The sequence below is a fragment of the Peromyscus californicus genome, unplaced genomic scaffold (genome assembly GCF_007827085.1).
Source record: "Peromyscus californicus insignis strain IS unplaced genomic scaffold, ASM782708v3 Scaffold_4__1_contigs__length_199733344, whole genome shotgun sequence".
NCBI lineage: Eukaryota > Metazoa > Chordata > Mammalia > Rodentia > Cricetidae > Peromyscus > Peromyscus californicus.
In genome coordinates this window covers 34,166,936-34,179,116 of record NW_026294562.1, presented here as the reverse complement: position 1 = coordinate 34,179,116, position 12,181 = coordinate 34,166,936, and positions in this window count along the sequence as shown.

Here is a 12,181-nt window from a genome sequence, read left to right as displayed (position 1 = left end):
AACCTTACATTCTTGAAATCTGTCATTTGTACATTGGATAACAGCTCTCTTCACATTCAGAAATTAGATGCCAGAGCTTCAAGCAACTGATTCTTATATGACAGAATCCAGAACATAAAAATGGAGAACAGATATAAGAAAGGATGGTTTTCTTATGTGTGTCTTTCTTAATGGAAAGGAATGAAAACTCCTAGCAAGAAGTATCAAGAAGCCATTTTTCTGTATTTCCTTAACTGAACTTGGGTCAACATCTGCCCTGTCAACAAGGAGAAGGAGAACACGTTGATAGGAAAGAATCTAAGTACATCTACCTTATTACTTATCTTCATATTTTTGATAACTATCCATATGTGGTAGGCAATGTTCTTAATTACAGATGATAGAAACTTTCCAGGCTAATTTAACAAGAAAATGACCATAGTTGTGTGTGTGTGTGTGTGTGTGTGTGTGTGTGTGTGTGTGTGTGTGTGTATAATTAATTCAAAGTTGTTAGGTTGTCTACATGAGGTTAAGTTTCCAGAAACAGTATCTGAAGCCATACTTGAAATAGTTGTAATAGCGTTGGAAAGATAGCTCAGCAGCTAAAGATACTAGTCACCAAGCCTAGCTACCTGCTTTTGATCCCAGGGATCTAAATGGTAGAAGAGGAGAACTGAGTCCCACAAGTTGTCCTCTGGTGCACAGACACACACACACACACACACACACACACACACACACACACACACACACACACTCGTGAACACATGCACACATCATTAAAATTTGTTTTAAAAATGAAAATCAGCATAATGAGGATCCAACTTCCATTTGTCACCACACACCACAGCTACATATCTAGCTCTCTCATAAGAATATTTTATCTTTTAAAGATTTATCTTATGTGTATATGCATTTGGCCTACATGTATGTATGTATACCATGTGCATGCAGTGCCTACGGAAATCAGAAAAGGGTATCAAATCCCCTGGAACTGGAGTTTTACATATAGACAATTGACAGCTGTGTATGTGTGTGTGTGTGTGTGTGTGTGTGTGTGTGTGTGTGTGTGTGTGTGCGCACACGCGCACACATGCATGCGCACATGGGCATGTCTGCACCACAGTGTGTATAGAGAAGCTGGAGAACAACCTCAGGTGTGGGTCCTCACCTTCCTCCTTGTTTGAAATCCTCTCTTCAGTGCTGTACATGCCAGGCTAACTGCAGACAAGCTTCCAGCTATTCTATCTCAGCACCCCATCTCCCAGAGAGGTGCACTGGGGTTCCAGATGCTTGTGCCACCGTGTTCTACTCTCTCAGTATTTCTCTGAGGTTCTGAGGATCCAGACTCAGGTTGTCAGGCTTGTAGGGCAAACACTTTGCCCACGGAGCCATCCTCCAGTCTCTGTTTAGCTACTTCTGGTGGAAGGAAGTCTTTGTTGACAATAAAAACTCATCAAGTGGAAAATTCCCAGCAAACGTTTAGAATAACAGCATCCCACAATATTAAGTATCTCATTTAATTCTCTCAGCCGGCTGCAAGCTGTCCTCATTATGTGGAGGAGGAAAACTGAAGGTCACGGATACTTCATCCTGTCCAAAAGTCTAAACTCCACAGAAATCCTCAAAGTCGTGATCAAAGACAGATGTCCAAGGATGCTCACTGTCCATGGTTACAGCAAAGCAGCTGAAAACAAATAAGATTCCTATCATTGGGTGTTTTGAAAAGACATTGTCATCTATTTAAAGCAGAACAGCATATACAGTTTAGATAATGAGGTGGATTCACATGTGCATGAGACAAGATGATACATTTTGATTGAGAAATTAGACATAATTTCCAAAACAGCATGAATAGTGTAACTCCATAACAAGAAACCCCAGGTTTACATACCTGTAGCTATACAAGTCTTGTACACACATAGATACAGATGGTCCTTCTCATCAATTGGTTCCATTTCCATGGATTCACCCAACTTTAGTTTGAAAATATTTGGAGAAAAATTAAAAAATGTATTAAACATGGACAGACTTCTTAGTCAGTATTCCCCAAGCAATGCAGTGTGGTAAGTATTTATGGTTTACATTGTACTAGGAATCATAAGTCATTCAGGAATGATGTAAAGTACCACAAAGATGATGTAGGGTAGATGTAAACTCTGCACTATTTAAACATCTGCAAATTTTGTTTTCTGCATGGGGTCTAGAGTCTGTTCCCTATGGGACTGAGATGACACTAAACCTTTTCTGTCAACACACACATACACCCTGACACCTTCACACACCATGTGACCAAGCAGTTCACAGTGGGTGTCTCCTGGAGATGAGAATAAGAAATTTACTTTTCTATTGCATGTATTTTCAAATTTTAAGTTCTTTACAGTAAATATGGATGTTGTTATAAACAGCAAGCCATTCAATAAATGAGGTGTTCATTAAGGCAAACTGATCATCTGTGAATCACTCATAATCCATCCATGTAAACCATCCATAAGCCATCCATTAAGGTGATAGTTACAGTTTTTTAGAGGAAGGAAGAAGTGTGGGTTCTTGTCCATGCCCACATAGAACTATTAAGGCCACATTTTACCTCTGGGAAAGAGAAATTTGAAACAAAAATTATAATTAATGAGAGGAGAAAATATAGGGAACTCATCAAGCCTGAGCCAGTAAAACTAGGGACAGAAGGGTCACCTTTGAGGGGGCTCACAGAATAATACGAGCTGCAGGCATATGAGAGTCAGGAACAAACACTTGGTCTCAGATGAGAGAACAGTTTGCAGGCTGGAAACAGTCAGGAGTGAGCAACACCAGCATCATGGGTTAACTAGGCCAGACATGTTGAGGCTCAGGCAGCATGAAGGTTGGCAAGGGAAGCTTTGGAGGCAAAGATAGGCCCAGCTACAGGTACCACTGCTTGCTTGGGTAGGCAGTTGCAAGCAATATTGTGAAATGCTTTAAAAAAAATAGTTTTGTTTTCTAACACAGGTGACTGTTGACGAGAACTCCAGCTTTGGGAACCCACTGCTCCACGACACATAGGGGTGCTAAATGCAGAAAGACTGAATGAAAGGCAGTGAAACTGAGTGGACTTGGACTTGGTGCTTCAGATGGTACCCAGTTGACCCTGGATGATTTCAGAGGGGATTTCTAAAGGACTAGGATGTTTTGGGGGAACTTCTCCCTGGGAGAAGTGACTTCATCACTGGGATCATCCAACCCAAAGATCCACTATGACTTTTAGATAGCCAGGGGTTCAGCAGTGGGAACTAGGGTGGGGGAAACCCCATCATGTTGTAACTAAATTCCCAGGTCTTCACTGCAGAAGAACAAAGAGAGCATGCATGCAGTCCTGCAGACTCCTGTTTGCTCTCTAAGCCCTGCTGCTGTGTTGGAATGGGAATGTCAAATAGGTGACATAGTTCATTAGCAAGACAGAAAGCCTGGCTCAGACTGAACACGGGAAGACAATTGCAGAAGGAGGACTGGCTGAAGGTTCACCACATTGTCATCTTTCCCTTTGTTTAATGCAATGATGTCCGAGGTTGGCAGCTCGCTCCACTCCTCTCTGCTTCTGCCACACATCTGGTGTGTGTCAGGGCTGCTCTCACGAATAATGGCTGAAGAGCTGAGACCACAGACACAGAGTTCTAGAAAGACTGTTTGAGCCAATCAAGGAGGTGTGTCTCCACTGGAGTGACCCTCCAACAGCCGCGTGAATTTTTAGCTGTCCTCTTGATCAGTCCCTAGGCTAAAGACACCAATTTGGTGTGCAGCTTGCAAAACAACATCACATAGCCCACATATGTTGTTGTTTTTTTCTTTCCCATTTTGTTTTGCTTTGCTTTCTAATATCAAAGTGACTCTAAGCCTCTAGACACAGCTTCTCCAAAGACTTCAGACGAATGGGTTCCAGATGTGCTATTTGTAGTCTGTACAAAATATCACAGTAGTAGAGCAAAGACGTCACCAATCCCTGGAGGCATTATAACATCCACTAGATGAGAGGCCTGCAGCTTGGGATGGAATCCCGACTCTGCCATTTGAGCAAGCTTTTGAATTCCTTTGCAACTTAGTTTTCTCATCTGTGGAATGGTGATGATCATATTACCTGTCTCAGAAAGATGTTACAAGGATCAAATTTATTAACTTACCCTTTCAACTAAAAATATGTATAGACCTGTTACATGGTGAGCGCTTATTAATTATTGCTTTATTCAAGAATCCCGCCATCTACTTCTATAGACCTCCAAAGGCTCAAGCTGGATGAAGTCATCATCACCCCTGCCATCATGGCAGGGTGCTCATGTTTTCAGGTCTAGATATTAGTTCTCCTTTGTGCAAACACAGTTAGATGACCCAAGGGATTATTCCATACAAAGGAAACACACACAGACAAAAGAATTTATTGTCCCTCTGCCAATGTGTTCATCTATAGGACATTTAAAAGAGGCAAGAGGGTCACCCGAAATTCATGCCAGAGTGTCAGTGTGTTCTTCCCTAGTATGGAAATCCACATTTGAAGTCAGAACACCCTTTGAAGCTTACTCAGTCTGAAACATAGATGAACAACATCTGTGTCCTTCCACAGTATCAGAATTTATTGAATAACAATTCACCTAGGTGGTTTCATTGGCAGCAATTTGCCAGAAATATTCCTATTTTCCTTGACAGCTCTGGTCAAGGCAAACAATTCTTTTATTCAATTCTTAATTGCTAATATTAATCTTAGCGACTAATATTAACTGAGATCACTCATTATATACCACACAGTAACTCCTCTCCCTCTCCTCCCTCTCCCTCCCCCCATCTCTCTCTGTGTTACAGAATATCTATAATAATGGGTTAAGAGGCCACAGCAGACTTCAGTGGATTTCAGGGGCCTGAGAGACAGGAAGCAGACAGAGAGGTGAGTAGCCTCTCTGAGGAGAAGGATGGGAGAGTTTAACAGATGCTGCTATAGCTGCAAGCTGAGGTCCTCTTCTGGCTTCCTCGAGAACTTGAACACATATGGCAGACAATCACACACAGAGAGACAGACAGGGAAAAAAAAAGACACACATACACATACAAATACAAATAAATCTTTTTTTAAAAAAACAACTGCTGTATAATGAGATCTCTGGAGACAAGGCACAGTCAGAAAAAAAAAATCACTGTTTTACACAGCGTGGAGTAACTTCAGGCAGAATGCAGCCTGATGCCACACCAGGGCCTATAGCTAGAAGAGACTGCCATGGATGTAGGGTTCCCAAGGAAGAAAAGGGTTCAAAGAGCTCTTCCTTGATGACCCCAGAAGGCCTTCTCTCCCACAGAAGCCCTTGGTCTTCTTTCTTACCTTCTCCCCTCTCTCTCTTCCTCTCTCTCTCTTCCCTTCCCCTTCTTTCTCATTTGATTGATACAGGCTTCAAGGTCTCCTTTATCCTGAGCGTAAGTGCCTCTGCTTTCTACTGCATGAAACTTAAGGTGATGCTTAGAAACACAACAGTGACAGACAGCTTGCTCTTGCCTGTGTCTAACCCAAACTTTTTACCAGAGAGGCAGAAGGCTGCCAATCGCTCCCATGTGTTTTACTTCCAGGGGAGAAAAGTAGATTAGGATTCCTTGAGAGCTGGATGGCCGTGCTGAGGGAAAGCTAAAAAGGTCGGCCACTCTGTGGGTTAGCATCTCGGCACTCTAAGAGCACGCACACCTTTAATGCTACAATTTCTCTATAAATAGTGCTCTTCTCTGGGCAGTTCTGTATGACAGTTATGTATGGCTTTAATTTCTGGATTATTTCTCTGCCAACCATCCTTCTTCAGCAAAAAATAAGGCCAATTCTTTCTGGCTCTAAAATTCCCCTCCCCCACTTCCTCTTCTCCCTCTTCCTCCCTCCTCCTCTTCTTCTTTCTTGTCTATCTCAGTAGATATTTACCATGTAGGGCTACATAGACTCTAAACATGAATTTATCTCAAAAGAATATATCCCACCGCAGCCCGTGCTGTCCCCAGGGGAATTGGGGGTGGGGGGGACGACTCTTGAGTTTCTGGGCAGGGGTAAATGATGACTCAGCCTCAGGCAAGCTAGCCAAGCCACAGAGCCAGCTGTGCCATTCTGGACTTCTCTACTTGGGCTCTTGCAGTGCCAACAAGCCAGCTTCTTAGGGGATATGGCCCCAATTTGAGCCCTGTTCTCCACCCTTCTCAATAATCCTGTGAGCTAAGCTAATAGCTTTCCCATAAATTCTTTTTCAATTCATTAATTAAGTTGTGGTAAAGTTCATCAGAATTAGTTTCCATTGTTTTCGGGCATAAACGTTGAGTTCTATATGATATCTTTCCATCCATCCGCTCAGCTATTTAAAAAACCTCCCTCCCTTCCTCCCTGCCCCCCTCCCTCCCTGTCCCCATCTCCACCATTTTCACCAACACACATCTGCAACGATGAATAAGTGAGTGAACCATTGCCAAGGGGGAAACTTCTGAAAAGAAATGTCAAAAATCCATGTTAGCCACTCCCCTGCCTTTTGCTACAAATGGGTATCAACCAGGAACTGAAACCTCTTAGTAACCAAAGCAATAGTCAGAGCACACATTGTTCCATGATTCTGCACCCCAAGATGACACAAACTAGTCCCCCCAGGAAGGCATAGCTGATATTCATCCCAAAGAAAATTTTCTTCCATGGCAGAGTGACAAGAGGTAGGTGCTATTTATGCAGATAAATCTAACACATTTTCCTAAACACTTAGTGTAGCCCTGAAACCAACACCATTCATTGTGAATGTGCCACCTGCCAATTGCTGTGCTCCCTGAGCTAAAGCAAGGCTGGACTGAGGGATTGGACCTCCAAGCAGCACTCAGACGGTAAACATGGTTTTCAGTGGGCTTTTGAAGGGTCTGGGGTGCATCAGATAGTAGGTCTCACAATTACCTGGTGTACAGTTACTTGATGTTTTGTGGCTTTTTGTTGTTGTTGTTCTTAATTGCAAATTCATATGCTTCTACAGCATTTGTGAGATAATAAGAACCCAAGGAGGTGACATGCTTGATGAGGAAAAAACAACCTAGCTGTCTCTTGTCAGGGCTGCATCAACATGGTCTGGCATCTCCGGCCTGTGACCTGTGCTGAGTCCTTTTCTTAAAAAGCAAATAAGACGATACAACTATGTTTGGAGTATCCTTATATGATCACAAAAGAACGGGAACAAAGTGTCCACTGACCAGGCAATTAAAACTTGTGTCATATACTGAAGTCCTATTCAGCTTTAAAAAGGGAAGACATTCTGACACATGCTGTAATGGATGTACCTTGAGGACATTAGCACATAAAAGAACCCCGTTACAAGAAGACAAATGCTGTGTGGCTTCCAGGAGGACCACAGGCTAGTCAGGTTTAGCAAGATGGCGAGGTAGTTGCCTGGGGCCTGGGTAGGAGCAAACGAGAAGTTTCCATTAGGGGAGATGGAAAGTTCTGGGGATGGCTAGTGGTGGTGCTTGAACAATGCCACTAAACTGTGTACTTAGAAATGGTTCGAGTGGTCAGTTACTTGATGTGTGTTTCATCACATTAAGAAGGGCGAAAAGGAGGAAATTAGGAACACTTCCTCCAATGGATGAATAGCCCCCAAGTTGAACACTATAATGCCAACCTAAAATAATTTTAATTAGAAACCTGTAAAAGCAAGCGCTGCCAAACACCCACCTTGGCCATAAAAAAAAATTCCCAATAAATCTCCCAGCTTTTGAATGTCTAATTTTTAGCAATAAAATTTCCTGGTGAGCCTTCCAAGAAAAACTGGTTCCCAAACACACATTTGGGTTCAATGAACTTATTGGCCTCTTGCCTCAGGTTGTTCGTGACAGCCAGTTGGGAACATTATCTGATTTAATTACCACAAGAGAGCCTGAGGGAAGTCCATTTTGCAGATGAGCAAACCAAGACTCAAAATGATCAAATAGCCTTTTTTTTTTTAAGGCTGCATAGTCATGTGTAGCAGACTTTCCATTGGAACCAGACTTCTGCTGTTCAGATGGGATCCGCAGAGGTGGTAGGAGATCCTTCCTAGCTCCATTATTTTCTATTCTATCTGATGAATACTTAAAGAAAGCAACGGCCACCTGGCTTTGCCTTCACTGGGTTTTACAAGGTGTATAGCTCTAGTACAAAATGCTAGACAGGCTTTGTATTGAAATGAAGTTATTGAACCCTACTTCTGCTCAAACCCCACACAGCTTGTGCAGGTGATGAAGATAGACAGGAAGTGTGCGAGTTTCCTTCACCATTTCATTTCTCTTTATTTCCTCATTAGTAAACATTGTGGAAAATCTACCATGAGTCAGAGTGGCCTGAGAACTAGGGGTATAAAATAATTCACAGTAAAAATATTTGGTAACATTAGCAAGAAAATCCTCCTTGGGTTTCTGACCTCTGTTCTCAAGCTTTTGAGCACAGAGCCTGAGGCCCCACTGTTCAGAAGCATCCTTAGCAGGCACCCTCCCACAACTGCCTCTCAAAGCAAGCTAGTTCTGCATTCTACCTTTTACCCCTCTAGCCCTTCTTAATTGTTCTTAATTACATACCTCCATAACTCCCCCTCCCCCGTTCTTCAGTGATTGTCCAGAATACACTGTTTTTCTATTCTCGTGGGTCACTTAGGATTTGCTCCAAGCAGTAGCAGCAGTATTGAGGGCCCTCTTCTTATCTTGCAAAGGGGCCCTTCCTCATTAGTGTTCTTGGCTGCATTTCCTCTGCTCTGGGTTTATTCTGTTCAGACACCTGAACTTCATCAGGAGCCAGGTGCAGCCATTCCAGGGCTGCAAGAAAAGAGTCTCTCTTGTCTTTGTTCAGGGGCCTCGTACCTTGGCAGCCTGAAGGAGTGCTTGATGAGTGTGCAAAAAGCCCCATTTATGCCTCTTTCTCCTTTCTGGATTACTTCAGTGCGAGCTGTATTTTTACAAAGGCCAACTGACATTTTTCAAAGTAGAAAAGAAGCATGTGAGTACCTCCGAATTTTTAAAAACAATTTCTTTTGCTCTATCAGCACAGACAATGTTTATCAACAAACTGCAAGTTTACTTGTTGCTGGCTTTTTTATTGATTTCTTTTGGGGTGTAGGCACTAGAGGCCTGCATAACAAGATGTGCCCATGTCTTTCTTTCTGGTCCTGTGTTCAGTATGGTCCCCATGTACTAGGTCTAGCCATCTCTTGTATTATGGAGAGTGTTTTTACTGGATCAGATCTGGCAGAGGAAGGCCCAGATGCACTCTGACCAGCTTTGCGACAGTATGGTGTGTTGAGAATGTTAGTGGGAAGACAGGAACTCAGGGCTCAAGCATCCCTGCTCTGCACCTCTGTACCATCTCTAAGCTCATCAGGCCTTACTAGATACATCATACCTTCACGTTGTCTCAACTATTTTGCTCCTGTTGGGTTACAGAGATTGGGTAGATTTTGGCATGTGACATGAAGAAAGCTAGAGTTGGTCTTTATTTAGCCTTAATTTTCCCCCAACAAACAGTTGCTTAGAGTCATCTATTTTGACTCTGCCAATTTCTTTTTATTGAGAACGAGTGAAAAGTCCTTTGAGCTCCACCTGGATCTGTGACTTCCCCCTCCAGCAGGGTACCTCCTAGACTCTCCTGCATCTGGACCACTGCCCTTCCCCTTGTAAAGGATGCTCTCAACCTTTTCTGCGGAAATTGGTCTTATTACTTTTTCAATGTTAATCTTACTCTACTCAATAGTAAAAGCTCTCATCCAAGTTTCTCTGAAAGATCTTTATAATTTAGAGAGTATATGTACAGATGAAACTCGGAGTAAACTCTTATGATCATTTGACATTATTAGATATTAATCACATGAATCCAGAAATAGACTCTCTCTAGAGGAACAAGGTACCTGCTATAATTGCCCCACTTGCCTTGGCTTGGAGGTTGCCATTTTGGATGGCAATGTGAGTTTCCTTTCTCCCTTTCTCTTGCTTATGTGAATGAGGAAATGCCAGAGACCTTCCCACCCCCTCAGCCAACCCAGTACTCCCTGCTCAGGTGCTTCTGCCAACTAATTAACACCTCCTTTGCAAGTTGTAAATTGGACAGCAGATGCGTACAAATGCAGAACCCAGCGGGGAGTCTCTTGCTTTCTCTATACATATAGTTCATGAAAGGCAGGAAGTGAAACCCAGCAGGCTGATGGGAAGTACAATTTTGCCAAAATGGCCACCCCCAGATTCTTAAATAAATTTATAGACTTTTAACACAAAATAAATTTCTCATGTTTTTGCACACCTACCTGGATCTATTAAATATTATCTTTGCAACCTTCCAAAGATTGGGGCTTTGATTACTAAATCCACACCTATGGTGATATTTTATTTGTGCTGAAATGTGATTTTATTTGTATGTTAATAAAGTTGCCCGGAGATCAGAAGTCACAGCCAGCCATAAGCAGGAGTCAGGCCGTGGTAGCACACGCCCTTAATCCGATCACATGGCAGGCAGAGTCTCTGTGGTCAAGGACACATCCAAAGCAAGGTGACCTGAACTTTTAATCCCAGTACCAACCATAGAGACCTGGAGGTCTGTATAGACAAACAGTGATGAGGAAATCATATGATTGGGTTTAGAGGCAATAAAAAGGCAGAACAGAAAGGAAATAAAAAGACAGTACACAGGAAGAAGAAGGTGGTCTCTCTCTCGGGGAAGGACGGCAGCAAGTGGTAAGATAAGGTGGTCTTAGCTCTTGGCTACTGCTCTGATCTCTGGGCTTTTAACTCTTTGTTTGGCTCTGTGTTTCTTATTTAATAAGACCATTTGGAATTTCATCTACACACACCCATGCTGGTTAGGTTTGTCTGTCAGCTTGACACAAGCTAAGGAAATATGGGAAGAGGGAACCTCAACTGGAAAAACAAAAAACAAAAACCCTCTCCTTCAGATCATCCTGTAGACAAGTCTATGGGGCATTGTCTTGATTGACGATTGATGTGGGAGCTGGGCGGTGCCATGCCTGGGCAGCTGGTCCTGGAAGATATAAGAAAGGTAGCTGAGTCTGTGCCTGAGAGCACGTCAGTACACAGCATGACTCAATGGACTCTGCTTCAGTTCTTGCCTGTAGACTTCTGCCTTGAGTTCCTGCCTGGATTCTCCTCAATGGCGGACAGTAAACTGTAAAATGAAATCCACTCTTCCTTCCATGAGTTGCTTTTCGTCATGGTCTTCATCACAGCAATAAGAAGCAGACTAAAATAGCACCTCTGGTCTCCAGCTACTCCAACCTTCCTTTCCTGTGGCTTCCAGTGCTTGTCCATCCAGACTGAGGAAGATCAAATTACTCATAGGACTGCAACTTGGTCTGTGTTTCTCCAGAGGTCAGAGAATATATTTTAATGAACTTGCGGGAAGTTCATGGTCTGCCTTTTGCATACATTTCTCTAAGACCCACCCACCTCATTCATACCACTCAGACACTTCCCTATACAAGTGACCTTCCCTATATCCAGATCTATTCCTGTCCCTTTCCTATCAGAGAAGCCGCCACTCCCACTTTCTCTAAAGAACATGGAAATAATTTTTGTTGGACTGCAGTTCAATTCAGTTTGGTTTAATTCATCAAAGCCCATGGAATACTTTTTCTATTCCAAACACTGGGGTGTGCTCAGGACATACAATATAAGAGAAGTCATAAAGACTCTCCGAGGAGTGCTCAAGATAGAGGTATAGGGAAGACAGCAAGTAGCTATAAACGCCCAGCATGGAAGTGTCTGCAGACCTGTGCAGGGCAGAATGGTTTACATCTGCACCAGAGGCCAGAGCTGAGAGCCAACTGTGCTGGTCAGATCTCAGAAGGGAGAGGACTATTAGAATGGACGGCTGACGTTTTTGCTTCAGGTTCTGGAGTCTAGGTCTCTGATGTGCAGCTGTCTACCCAAAACAGAAGGAAAACAACACAGACATGGATGAACCAAATCATACAGAGTGAATACAGACGGTGAGGCTATCATATGTGGAAATATATGAAAAACAACCCCCAGACTTCCATGTTAGATCATAAACTAGTTAATTTCCCTTTGGGTAGCATTTGTCTTAAGGAGGGGAAATGTCTCCTTTCTTTTTATGGATGTATACATTAATATATATATTGCTAAACATAGTCTGTTGTATATTGAAGCAAAAGTAGAAGGATTTTTTTTCAAGATACTAGGGTTTAAACAAATT